We start from the raw sequence: 14,137 nt of genomic DNA, 5'->3' as shown, positions 1-14,137 counted from the left end.
CTAGCTGAAAGTGTTTGCCCTTGCTGTATAAAACCATCTTGATTAGTCTGGTCTTTCAGCACCAGATCCTCCATCATTTCTTCTGAATGGATAGGAAAATGTCTGTAGTTTTTCTACCTAAGTAGCTAATATTATTTAATTAAACAAAATGTTAAGTTGGAATAGATGATGCTTTACTATGGCTCTGTATGTTTTGATTTCAAGTCTATATATTCCACTGTTGTGACTTACTTTCAAACATCTCTGTTATGAGGATCACAGGTGAGAAGAATTATGGCTGCTTATCTACACAAATAGAAATTCAAAGGGACTTGGTGATACCAAATTTGCAAATGTAACTGATTTGGGTATATGAATGAGTGAGACCCTTCTCTGTTGCGAACGAGAAAGGTTGTGATGGAATAAAGCAAATACTTTTGCTGTGTAATAGTAGATGCATATTTTTGAGATGCTAGATTTAATATCTCAAAGGCCTCTACAACTTGGAACAAGAGTGAATTTTTATTTTATTTTCCCTTCAAAATTGTGCTGAGAAGAAATTAATTTGAATTCTAGACAGCTCTAACTTCTTGCTCTGTAGATAGTGTGGAATGATTAAAATATTTTCCAAATAGTTGTAACCCCTCAGAGACACAATATTTTTTTTCTCCTTTTATCTCTCAACATCCTTTCCTTGGCTACCTGCAGATGTAGCCTCACTGTGAAGTTCAGAATAGAGTAAAAGTAAGACCAAGAACTATTACAAAGCCATCAGAGAATTTTGGTTAAAAATGTTGGTGAGATCAGCCTTCTATGAAGAATGCTGTACACCTTTGCCAGTTTCCATAAAGAGTGGATAAGACCTACCTTTTAAATTGTCCCTTGCAGTATTGTTGGCAGAACACATTCTCATTTTTATCAGTATGTTGGACCAATTTTTTGGGCCAGAGTGGACATTGTGGAGAATGAGATACAGGCCTACATTTCCAATATAAAAATGGGTGTTCCAATATGCTCATGTTATTTAGAATATCTTGGGTTCGTTCCAGTACAAGCCATTATTTAATTTGAAACCTGAAAAGCTGTAATAAGTGGAGTTTATTTTGTTTGGGTTTTTAAAATTTGTTTTGTTTACACCCCCCCTCCCTGTTAGTATTAGTGCCTAATAGACTTGGATTTTTATTTAACTTTTGGAAATTGTTTGAATTTCTCAATATAGTTTGTTGTTGGTTAACTGGCTCTCCTCTGCCTATCCCTACCACCTCACCCCAATCTTGCATGGGGAGAAATTCTGGAATGATCATGCAAGTTTGACAAGGAAAGATTTCAACTAATTAGTGGTTGACCTCTGTAGGAGGAGAAAAGATGTGTAATATTTCTGAATTCCATAAAAATGTTACCTTGGACTTGTCTCAGTACTAAATATAACTACGACTTTCTACAAATACAGGTGCTGCAAGTGTAAAGGTCTTCAGCAAGAAGCAGCGTCCCAAGAAGTGTTGCTTCTGAGGCAGTAAGAATGTCTCAGGAAACAGAAATTTTACTCTTCCCTCTTGTAAGGAGTTGTACTTGAGTTCTAGTGTTCTTGTAATATGCGAAATGTATACTCGTGTTGTGCAGCTGCCTTGGAATCCCTCATGCACAAATTTACGTTATCTTTGCTTGTCAGTGTCTACAGTGGTCTGTATTGCAGTAAAATGCAAACTTCTATTTTCTGTACTAGCACAGTTGTGTATACGTTTGAGTAAGGCTTGTTGTTTTGTTGTTTTTTTTTAAAGTAAATGCAGTAGTTTAACCTAGACTCACCTCTGTGTCTACATGTGTGTGTCTATATCTCTATATGTATGCATGCATGTGTAAAAAAAAAAAAAAAAATACAGCGATGTGTATCTGTGTTCTTATTTTGCAAATCCTGGTGAGCAAAATTTGCAATTAAAGTATTTGAAATGTCATCTTGCTGCCATTTGGCTATGGTAGGAAATTTGTTTTGTTGCTCAGAATAGAGTGACACTAAAGAAAATTAACTAGTGTGAAAGATCCAACAACAGAATCTAGGAAACTTTGAGTGAAACTGTCTGTAAAGCTGAATGAGATTCATAAAGCAAGTATGATTTTATTTAGTTTTACAAGACCCTATTTTGTACTTGGAACCTTTGTAACACAGTTCCTACATCAAATGTTTTTACTATCTAAGCTTATGCACAATGAACTGAAGTAGCTAATGATGATTTGATGATGAAGAAATATATATCAGTGGCATGTTGACATCTGTTTTGTTATAGCAGGGATATTCCTCCCCCTACACTTTGAACAGTGTAGAAGATTTTAATGTTGTTAATATCTGCAATAAGCTTATTCTAGATTTTAGTTTGTTGTTTTGTATTTCCATCTATATTTTCTAGCCTTGGTTCACCTTCCACAGTAAAATGAGGATAGCAGCTCACAGTTCAATGAGTTTAAGCAGTTTGTGGTGGAATAAAAGTTCTGATGTGTAATCACTAGTACTAATTAGCCATGTTTAATGGATTGTTGGAAGAGAGTGTCAAAATAAAACATAGCTATTAGGCTGCAGAGTTGTCTCTAATCTGCATATAGTGTTCTAAAATGAAGGTAATAACTTTATGGTGATGGGGAAACAACTGTAAATATGAGTACCTCACAAGAAATAACATAAGTACTGAATGAAGTCTTATTGCTCTGGAAAGACATGTCCCATTTAGAAGTACACAGCACCTTATTTCAAGTTCCTAAAAGGAAAGCAATTGCATTGCCTGCCTTATTTGAAGATCTCAGACAGGCAGCAGTCATTGCAAAAGGCTGAAATTATTGATCACTGAGGTAGGAAGTACTGTAAACAATGGTTCTGCTGTGATCTGACAGTTCTGACCATCTCTGTGACTGAGTCATTGACTATGACTGACCAGTTTAATAGATGAATTCAGTGTATTTAACAACTTGTGTTTTCTAGTAATATTTGGGAAAGGAAGATCTTAAAGCTGAAATGCGTCAGAAGCTGATGTTATTTACAATCTGGAAACTGAATAAGGAAGACTTCTTGTAGGCTTTTGGTATCTGCAAGTCCCGATCAATTGACCTATTACATAGATTTCCTTAGATCTGCTTATAGATTTAGTATTTTTCTTCTGGATTCTGTCTTCTATGTGGTTGAAGTGCTAACAATATGAAGTTCTTTATGCATTCCTCTTTGCAGTGTTAGCCCTGCATGTTAACCTAGAGTAACTGTCATTCAGTGGAAGGGAGAAACGCCGGTCAAAAAGACAGCAGTGTGTTTTAGGGTAGGATTTTTGTTATTTTGTTTTTATAGCTTTTATATTAGAGTCCTAACCCAATGTATTTTACTTCTGTGACTGTGAAAGGAGTAAGAGTATGCAGTCTTGGAAGTTGTAGCTTGCTTCTAAGGAAGGTTAGAAGTACTGAAACCATAAAGCTCAGTGCACACCTAAGAATTAAAGTTCTGATCCTTCTCCCACACCAAGTACTTGGCAGGACTCAAAAAATGATGGATTTAACATCAGCTGATCTTCACAATGCTTTATTGTTTCTTCCTTTCCCAGTGCTCCCTTTTTGTCTTACTTAAAAAAAAAAAAACAAGTTTATGTTTCATTGTTGTAATAGCGTTAATTTTCAACTGAGGTATGAAGTTATGCCAAAAATAATAATGAAATGTATATTAAATATAATGAGAAGATCCTGTCATCCAGGTTTAAGTTTGAGTAGTGAACAAGGTAGCGTTAAATGCCTATATCTGTCTTGTCCAGTAATTGCTAACTTTGCTACACAGTGAGTCAAATTCATCAACAATTTTCACCATCCCTGTGATCTTGCAACCAACATACAGCTTGTGCCTTTAGGTAAGGAAAGAACAAAAAACCAGTTATGTTGCTGACTGTAATGTTTAGAATTATCAACTTGGTTTTTTAATAAAAATATGCTATGTGTATCTGTTACTAATCAGGTTAAGGGAAATACCTGTTATTGATAAATGCCTAATGATCATCCTGAAGTTATTAGCTCCTGCTGTTGCAAATTAATCACTTTGCAATTCCCTTCCCTCACCCTTATTTTTGGGTACATTCCATGCACAATTGGGTTTGTGTGTTATTAATTCTGTTTAAAATAATTTACCTTTTAGTCTTCAAGTTTTATTTTCCCCTGTGTTCCAGTATCACTTGAAGGACTTTCTAAAGAATCTGGCTCCTTTATATCATCCTTTATTTGTCAGAGGAAGCATGTAGAAGACTTCAGTGGCTTAGAGAGAAATTATATGGTTCTGCTCTTAGAAAGCTTTTTTCATAGATAATATGTGCAGAGACAAATTACTTTACAAAATGTAACTCAGTTGTGCATAGAGAAGGGTGAAAAGGCATAGTTGCAACTGAAGATAACACTGCAATGTATCTTCTGCCATCTAATTCACTGGGTAAATCTTTGGATCATGCTGTACATCTAGAAATACCCTGATGCAATGGTTTCTGTGATCCATTTGGATTCTTTTCTGACTGCTCCAAATCCTAGCGCATTGATAAAAGTGGAGGCAGCTGTAGGTAAGTGAGTTCCAATTAGTGCCTCTAAATCTCTGTCAAATGATCTGTCTTTAGTCACACTTGTCTGGTAATCTAACTACAGAATCAAAGCAATCTTTAAAAATTTTATTGAATTTCTTTGCATGTGATATTTGCATGGGTTATCTTCTCAGTGCTGCTGCTGCAGAACAGGCTTAAACCAGTAGAGCTTAGCTATGATACAAGACCTGTAGGTTCTGTAGCTGTTCGCGATGTGACATTAATGGTGTTAAATTAGCGACGTCAGCGATATTAACTAATTTCCTCATTCAGACTGTGACATTTGTTTTGTAAAAGGATCATTAAACATAAGAAAACATCCTATGTGCAGTAAAAGGTCTTTGGGCCCTGACAAATGATAAATGAGAAAATTACAGGTTGTAGGAAAATGTAAATATCACTCTTTGGAAATATGTCCTCTGGCAAGACAAAAATGTTCCCCTCTAAGCAATGAAGAATTCATTATATTCTTTTCACATCTGTAAAGAATGCTGGAGACTGTTTTACATACTTAACGCATATCTTGATGTCTCTTCCTTTCTTTCAGGCACTGCTGTTGAATTGGGATTTGGCCTGGTTTTGTTAAGCAAGTACTCCAGCAGTGCACTGTAGAAAAGTGCTGTAGCCTCAATTAACTCCTCCTATAATCTTCTGGATAATTTTGAATGTTTTTCTTATTAACAGCTTTAGGTCACTTTTTTTTTTAATCGGCTGTTATGCAGGAGATTAAAGTAGGGGGTCACATAGTGAGCCCTTTCCATCAGATGACTGCGTGTAATACAAACTTGCATGTTAACTGATGAATGCATTTACTGTGGCTTTAGGGGAAGGATTAATCTAGTTTCAGATGATCTTTTGTGACTTTCTTACTCTTCATGTCTGTAGCTGTATAAGGATTTGTAGTGTCAGGTTAGACTACTAACATCACCAGCTTCAGGACATAAAAGCTTCAACAATATGATGCATTTGCAGTAGCTTATTACCTAGTGCAATTCATGAGTAAATTTTCTAGCTTCTGCACCAATGTTCTAAAGTGTGACTGAGTACAGAACTTCAGCCACTGCTGTTCATCTCATTAAGCTACGGCTAAAGTTGCTGTGCTATCAAACAGTAAAACTAAATTGTGAGTTCATCCTGCTTTTATCTTGTTATATCATTGCAGTTTAAAAAGAACCAGATAGACTTGATAGTTATTGTCATTTTCAAAATGACAAAATAATTTTCAGAGACTTCAAAACTTTTTGCCGATCTCTGTAAGAATGGAGATGTTACAAGCAATCAGTTCTACTAAATTTTTAAAAACTTAAAAATGGCTGAAAGATTTATATTTTGATCAGCTAGCAACAGTATCTTTCTTCCCTTCCTCTGGATGCTAGATTTGGAAATAGCAGCCCTCTAAGGTTGTTAAAGACCTATTTTTTAAAAAAACCCAACCACAAACCAAAATAACAAAAAAAGCCCAAAAACACAACACAAAAACAGAATTCAGTTTTCTTTCAAAATTGGACCAATCAATTCCATTGACCAGATTGTCTGATAGCTCTGTTTTTGAATGTGGATTCTTGCTAATTTTTCTGGGATATGATTCCCAAGCTATTAAGGCATATAATTTGATGTACGCTAAGATAACTGATAGCCAAGCACAATCTGATATGTTCATGGTTATTTGGATGCATCTGAGATGTATCACCATATACCAAACTTCATAAGTCTTGATTTAGAAACAAGTGTTTTAAGCAAGAAAATGTTCTCCAGCACAGCAGAATCTTCAAAGAAGGAAAGACTTTGATTTTTAAACAAACACTTGCTGAACTGTGGAAAGGAAGAAGAGGGAATGGGAATAGAGCCTGAATTTGGCAAGTTTTGTGCAGGAACACGTCATATAAGCCCCATGATATTTTGGTACCAGGAGATGAACAGAGCACCTTAGCACCAGTAATGCTTAAAAGCTGAACCTGAAATGAAACACTTCCCTCATTTAAGATTTTGGCTATATTTCTAGAGCTTGAGGATCTGCTTTCCATCCCATATGGTTTGGAGCTGTCAAGTATCAGCATTTTTTTTCTCTTAAGGATCTATCCTGAAAACATAACACAGGAACTCCCTAGGAGGAATCCAGAGGAAAGGAGTAAAATGATCTATGCCAGTTGGCATAGATTGTGGACAAAAGGGTGAGGCTATTATACGATGGAAATATGTAATATCCACGTTCCTGGAATTAGATGATAAACCAAACAGAATTTCTTCTTTATTCAGGACCTAAGACTTTAAGAAAGTTTGTGATTTCTCTTCTGTCTTCTTACAAGATAGTGTGCTGTGTTACTTTTCTAGTTTGTAGTGATCTTGAGCAGGGTGTCCTTATAATAAGCTTGCAGTATGAACAGGCACTATGCATTTATATTTGTGGAGTGAACTTGGTCTTCTACCACACTGCATTTCAAAGAACAGGAGTAGAGTACCCAGTAAAGCTGAGAAACCTTGTGAGAAGTCTAATAGGTTGGGCTGAGATCAGAGAGGGAGAAGGGCTCTACGTATGGAGTAAAGGTGTAGGCTGCCTGAACTCCAGTGATCCCTTCTTTTTTGAATCGGCCCTCTGTGATCAGGTTGTACTTGATTGGATTGCTGAGGTGTAAATATATAATACTTCCTATGTTGTTATTTAGAAAGTGTTGTTACTTGTTAGAACCTCATATTCCTCCATTAATGTTCAGCAGAATTGTAGTAGTGAATGTTAAGTTTGAAAAGAAAACAATTCCAAGATTTTCTCCAATTATCAGTTACTTGTTTAATCGAATTTCTGTATGGAATTCTCTAAATAAGTATTCTTTTGAGTCTTTTGATATATTTTAAGTATTTCTGCTCTACGTATTAATGAAACTCCTTCAGTTATGAAAGACTTATTTTAGGTTTGTAGGTTTTACCAAATTCAGTTAGCCCTGATTTCTCAATCTTAGAGTGTCATTACCAGAATGAGTGTGATTTTACTGTGGAATCTGTATCTCTGATTGCATGTTCCTGATATAGAATGGAGACAATGCAACTATTGTGGCAGAGACAGGTATGGCAGAACCACCTGAGATTAGGTTCAATTTATTGGTTTTATAGTGGTTGCTTATTTTCAGGCTGCTAGTAATATCAAGGAAAGTCAATTTAAAACTAGCTGAGGCCAAAATTGGCATAGTGTTAGGAGTAGTGAGAACCTGAAAGTAATATTTGTGAGTAATTTGGTGAGCAGGAACATTGTGGTGTCTTAAATCTTAATTGTAAAGATGTCTTACAAAAGAGGCACTAGTAGAATCATAGAATAGTTTGGGTTGGAAGGGACCTCAAAGATCATCTAGTTCCAACCCCCCTGCTACAGGCAGGGACACCCTCCACTAGACCACGTTGCCCAAAGCCTCATCCAACCTGGCCTTAAACGCTTCCAGGGATGGGGCATCCACAACCTCTCTGGGCAACCTGTTCCAGTGCCTCACCACTCTAACAGTAAAGAATTTCTTTCTAACATCTGATCTAAATCTACCCTCCTTCAGCTTGAACCCATTCCCCCTTGTCCTGTCACTGCACTCCCTGATAAACAGTCCCTCTCCATCTTTTCCTTTTCTCCCTTTCAGTAAGTAGCTGAAATATACACAGTCAGTAAAACATACAAAACTGTTTAAAAACAGGATACAACATAGGAAGTAATAAGGTGGGGTTTTTAAGTTTATGGGAAGTGATGTATCATCATAAGGAAATAAGCTGTTATGCTTGCTGAGCTTAACTGTTCATGAGTTTACAGCCTAGAAATCTTGGAACAACTGGCATTAGACAAGATAAATAGAAAGGAGTAGATAAATAATTAAGATTTAATATTACTAAATAATATTTATCATTGTCCAAACCCCATTCAAACAACATTCTGAAACCACATTTAACACATGATGATTTTTAAGCCAGAGAAGCTAAACTAAAAATTTTAAAATGTGGGTAGAATTTCTGTTCCTGTTGTGGCTGGCTCTAGATTTAGGATACTGAATGCTGCTGTATTCAGGGTAGGCACAAATGTGCATGAGACTTTCCAGAAAATGGACCCTCAGGCACCCATACCCTTGATTGGATGATCTGGTTCTTAGGGTTAGGGTGCTTTTGATTGTTGACTAAAGAAAGCCATAAATGTTTTGGTTGTCCTTGAATGTTAGTGTGAGTCTTTGTCTGCATCCTTTGAAAAGCAGACTACTTTTAGGAAATCTAGCAGCTGTGGATTGTGTTTCTCAAAGCAAAAAGGAGTGAACAGTAGTTGAGCCAGTAATGTGCCCTTATGGTAAAAGCAGCTAATGTTATCTTGGTCTGCTTTAGGAGGAGTGGTGCCAGCAGGTTAAAGGATTTGTTCCTTCCCTTCTACCCAGCACTGGTAAGGCTGCATCTGGAGTAGTATGTCCATTTCTGTGCTCACCAGTAAAAGACAGAGATGGACCAACTGGAGAGAGCCTGCTGAATGGCCACTAAAATGTTTAAGGCTGAGAGAGCTGGGACTGTTCAGCTTACAGAAGACAAGGCTCTGGGGGGAATCCTCTTCAATTTAGATAAATACTTGAAGAGAAGGTATAAAGAAGATGGAGCCAGGCTCTTCTCAGTGGTGTTCAGTGACAGACGAGGCAATGGGCACAAACTGAAACACAGGAGGTTCTGTCTGGATGTAGGGAAGCACTTCTTTGCCATGAGGGTGACTGAGCACTGGATCAGGCTGCCCATAGAGGTTGTGGAGTTTCTATCCCTGGGCATATTTAAAAGCTACCTGGATATGGTCCTGGGAAACTGGCTTGGGGTGACCCTGCTTGAGCAGGAGGGTTGAACCAGATGACCTCCAGAGGTCCCATCCAACCCCAACCATTCTGTGATTGTGTGACAAACTGCAGACTGCTTCCAATTCTGTTGCTTGTCACGCTGCTGAGTTTGACTACCTCCAGCATTTTATTTCTTTTGTGTTACAGTTGTGCTTATGTACTTGAATTTTGCTTAGAAGTTACTGCAACAGCCAGTCACTTGACTTGTAGAATCAGACTCTTTTTGAAAACATCAAAAAGCAAGGACTTTACAGAATGGGGAAGGGAGAGCTTCCAGAAGAAGTCTGAGAGGGTGCTTTTAAATGGTATTTAGAAGAAAACTGGAAATGCTGTACTCAGAAGTCTCAGGTGACTTGCTAAAGGACCATGAAAATGATGCTTTCTTATGAATATTCTTTGTCTTTTTATATTAGGTTGTTGCTTACCTGGCAGATATTCCCAGACAGAATGGCATGGTGTGGAAGTCACTGCAGTAAAAGTGTTTAATCCCCCTTTCTTTGGTATGTTTTCACTCTTCATAACAAAATGCATTGCACTTATGTGAGTTATTGCAGATGTGTCTGCGAAATAATGATGGGATGCAAGAATATGGGGCTGACTTCATTAAAAGCCATTATGGTCAAAATGCAAAAAAAGTAAAAATCAACTGTTGCATTTCTATCACTTGATGGCTTATTTAAAATTCTTTTGAAGAGGCAATGTCTGAAGTTTTTGCATTCATTGAATAATTATGATTAGATGTTAAAAGTAATACAGTGCTATAAATCCAGTGCTCTACCACTGAAAGCATTTTGCCTCATGAGTTTACCTGTAGGAAAAATTTCTGGTTCTTCTCAAGGCATTAAAACTTGCATTTCTGCTGTGGTTCTGGGGAACCATAGGGGTAGAGTTCCATGTAACTTCTGAAAACCTCATACCCATTGCGCTGATTTAAAAATATGTGCGTTATTAATGAGGACATATGCGTACATCATGCATCTTAGAAGAGTGCCGCTGTGGAGATTGTCTTAAAATCAGTCATCTTTCAATGTGGTCTAGTCGTTTAGAGACTAAAATATCCGCTGCTTAGTGCTAATAAAATAAATTCTTCAATGCAGAAAACCTGAAGCCCCTTAATTAACAGGAAAACTTCATATGTGCTTAAAAGCTCTGGAGAGTTTCAGCCCACTGCTTTTATGGATGCAGAATTGTTGCCAGAAAGATTCCAGTTCAGCTGGGTACAAATCTTAGAACAGAAGACTTTCGCTTAGGTAGGATTAAACAGAGCTTAGATACACAGGCACCTGAAGAATAAGCATGAGTACCCTCTTTGCATGGAGTTCTTTGATTCTGTTTTCAGTCAAATATCGGGTAGTTTAGCATTGTTCGCTCTCCAAAACCCCCTTGCCACTACCAAAGGCAAAGAAAGTGAATATATCTAGATTGTGTTTGGTGAAGTTTTATTTATTTGCAAGAATCCAGCATAATGCCAGTTTTCTCAGTTTTATCCATGACCAGAGGGTAATATTTACACTTGGACAGTCAGCTATCTGATTTGCAGACAAGATGACCTCTGCCCATCAAGTATCAACATGAATTCCATTAGGAATTGGGACTCAAAACTTCTAGAGTTCTAGGGTAGGCTTTCCTTGCCTAAAGTTTTCACTTCTACTGTGCTGTAAGGCAGTAATTTCTGAGCACTAGCTGTTTTAAGCCTCATGCTGAACAGCCAGGCTTTTTTCTTCCTGTCACCGATACTTTTACTTGGCTTTATTAGAGTGGGTTCAGAACCAGCAGCAGAACTTGACTGAATTATGAGTGACAGGTTTGGATTTTCTATTATTCAAATGCTTCTAAAATAATTACCTCTAGGCCAGATGCTTGGCTATTTCTAGTCCCCTGCCATTCCTATTTTACTTTAAGGCAAGAAATTAGGAATTCCCTTGCATAGAAAAATCTTCAGTATAGATCTAATGCAACATCCCAGGTTGGATCTACTGCCTCAAATCCTGTTTCCTGGTTTGCCACAGATGCACTGGAATATCTTGGGGAAGGGACAAAAATACCGTGCGTTTTGTTGATGCTGTCTGCTAAAATGTCCAGTTAATGGGAAGGAGGAGATCAGCACCGTTTTCAATTCTAATGTGTCCCCCAACTATTTTTTGTGTGCCCCCCGGCCCGCACTGTTGTTTGGACAGTCCTGGGAATCTAGTCTTGGATACTCGGATACTCTTACCCATGTAGCCTGTGGATCACCAGAGATACAGCTGCTCTGTGTAATGCAATACAACTAAGCTAGCTCCAAACGAGGTTCCTTGAGTACTGGAAGCAGTGTACATATGTTAGCAACCTGAGCAGGGCTCTGCACTTACCTTGTTTGGCGGGTTTTGGTGCTAATGGGGTTAAATTACTTTGAGCTAGCTTGGATATCTCTAAACTGAGCTATGGTCTGCACAGACAGGCAGGCTGGATTTTGCAGGTTCTCTGTACTCTTGGAATTAGCTTATATACAGTAGGTTAATGTCTTTTTGTACACTTAATAAATATATTTGGATATCTCTTTAAATTTTTGAGGGGAGTTGAAATATCAGTGAAGTTGTATTGATTTCACTGGAAGCGGAGAGCTCTACAAATTGGACCAATTAGATGTCCAAATGGAATTTCAGAATTAAGCCACCTTCAAATTAGTATCCTTTTTTATTTTTCTTCTCTCCAACCTACTGGTCTACCAGAGTAATCTTTTTTTTTTTAATAATGTTTGTGAAGACTTTTGAAGATAACTAAATAAAAAAATATGTCTATAGTGTTCTGAAAAAATAAAACATTGTGAGGCTACTGACTTGAAACTGATTTATTTTTCAATTTGTCTTCAGATAACTAAAGATAAAATAGGTCTTTTCTGGCACTAAAAAAACAGAAAACAATTTTTTTTGCATGTATAATGCAGTGTTGCAGTTGTTAACTGTTGACCCTGCCTTCGCACTACAGGAATTTTTGGAACTATGAGTGAGCAGTCAAGCAGAAGCCAAGCTGAAGCAACAACTCTGATGAATGACATCTCAAAGCAGAAAGAATGCTTTTTAATAACTTAAGGCATTGCCTGTAGAAAGGGAAAACAAAATATTTGCAGCTTATTCATAATCTTAATTTCTGAAAGTAGGGGTGTGCGTGTGTGTGTGTGTTAGAGGTTTAAAGTTATTTAGAGAACCTGGAGAGGAAAAGATATCAAAAGCAGAGAAATTATTAACACAAAATTTGAAATCTTGATTTGTGTATTAGCATATGCTTAGCTGCTTCATCCTTCATCAGCTAATGTGTAGTTAAATGCTGTTCTGCATTACTAAATAATGCAATATAAGTAGTCTTGTAAAACAAGGTAGTTGGTGCTGAGCACCTAACATCCATGCTGTGTTTTTTGTGGTCTTTTTTTTTATACCAGTTCTAGTTCAGTCCTTTCAGCTGAATTTGAATTAACATTTATAGTAGGTTTTAAATGGGCCTCTAAGGTACATTTTCCAGCTTACTTTCATCCAAAAAAGGTGCTGTTTGTGTGCTTTGAGACAGTTCCACAGCATAAGCCAAAGCACAGTAAGTGGGGGCAGCTGGAAAGTTTGTTGTGCATGACAGATACAGATTCAACTGAGTTATTTAAGAATTTCCACTGAAATAAATCACAGTTTTTCATATACGTTATTTTGCACTGAAAGAATTCCAGAATAGGTTTTGTTTTCTAAAGGAGCAGTGAAATCAAACCAGAAATACTGCCTGCTAGAAGGTGACTTTTTAAAGTGATTGCAGTTGAGTGGTGATGTCATCAGTGATGTGAGCAAAACCATTTCAGAATGTTGCATTAAAAATTATTTATGCTGCCAATATGCCAGATAGTATATTTTAATTTATTGGGCAGCTTTGAGATGATAATAGCTGCTCAAATGTTGAAAGAAAGAATAGCAGAGTAACTTTTACCCTTAGTCTGGTGGTGAGGGGCCCTTTCTGCACACACGGTGACATGGTTTAAATAACAAGAATCCTTCAATGCCCTAGCAAATGTGACCTAAAAAACCAGGTTTTAGTCTTTCCTTATAGGAAGGACAAGACTGAGGGTGAACATGGGTTTTCAGGTGCATCCAGTATTTTTGTAAAGAGGAAGGGAATAATCTTTTCCTCATTCCTTGGATACAGGACATGAAATAATGGCCTTAAGGTTCACTAGAGATTAAGGCTGGATGGTTAGAAGAGCTTCTTGTTTGCAAATACGGAATAGATTTTTGAAAGATGTTTGAAACCTCTGGAGGTTTAAAGAATAAGTAACAAACAGGGGCCAGAATGGCTCAGTGTAGCTGAGCATGCCTGGGAGAGCTAGATGGGTTGGACGATTTCTTGAGGAAACCCCTCTAGATCTGTTCAGTGATGGGTAATAAAACATTAGTCTGTCTTCTGTGAACAGTGATCTGTCCTTTTAATTCTTGATGTGCAGTGTGCAGTAGAAACAGGGTGTGACTAAAATCTTAAAGAAAGGCAAACTATGGTCAGGGTTCAGTCTAGTGAACTAAGAAGCTGATTCCTTTTTCTATATCTACCGTTCCAAATGCTTGGAAAGTCATGTTGATTGAAAATAAACCTAAGCCCAGGTCTGAATTTCCAGGGTGCTGACCGTCCTTATAGACGTGTGTCTGTGAGCCATGTAAATTTAAGTATAGTTGACACTGGTGTCTAGCACATACATGACAAGTCATAAGGAATGCAGAAGTTATGTGGTATGGTATTAAG

General features: G+C 37.3%; 1 protein-coding gene across 16 annotated transcripts in view; it reads left to right on the top strand.

Moving 5' to 3' along the window:
- The window catches only part of SULF2 (sulfatase 2), a 161,359-nt gene that overhangs the window by 1,955 nt on the left and 145,267 nt on the right, over positions 1 to 14,137 (top strand). For 6 of the 16 annotated variants that reach the window (XM_075768839.1, XM_075768828.1, XM_075768827.1 and 3 more), the window contains exon 2: positions 9,802 to 9,888. The exons of the other annotated variants lie outside the window; for them this stretch is intronic. The gene's annotated coding sequence lies outside the window, so the exon portion shown is untranslated. The remainder of the gene's footprint in view (positions 1 to 9,801; positions 9,889 to 14,137) is intronic. 16 annotated transcript variants of the gene reach the window in all.

This window comes from Balearica regulorum, chromosome 16 (assembly GCF_011004875.1).
Source record: "Balearica regulorum gibbericeps isolate bBalReg1 chromosome 16, bBalReg1.pri, whole genome shotgun sequence".
Taxonomy (NCBI): domain Eukaryota; kingdom Metazoa; phylum Chordata; class Aves; order Gruiformes; family Gruidae; genus Balearica; species Balearica regulorum.
The sequence above is the reverse complement of the archived record's forward strand: the minus strand, read 5'-3'. Positions and strand labels throughout refer to the sequence as shown.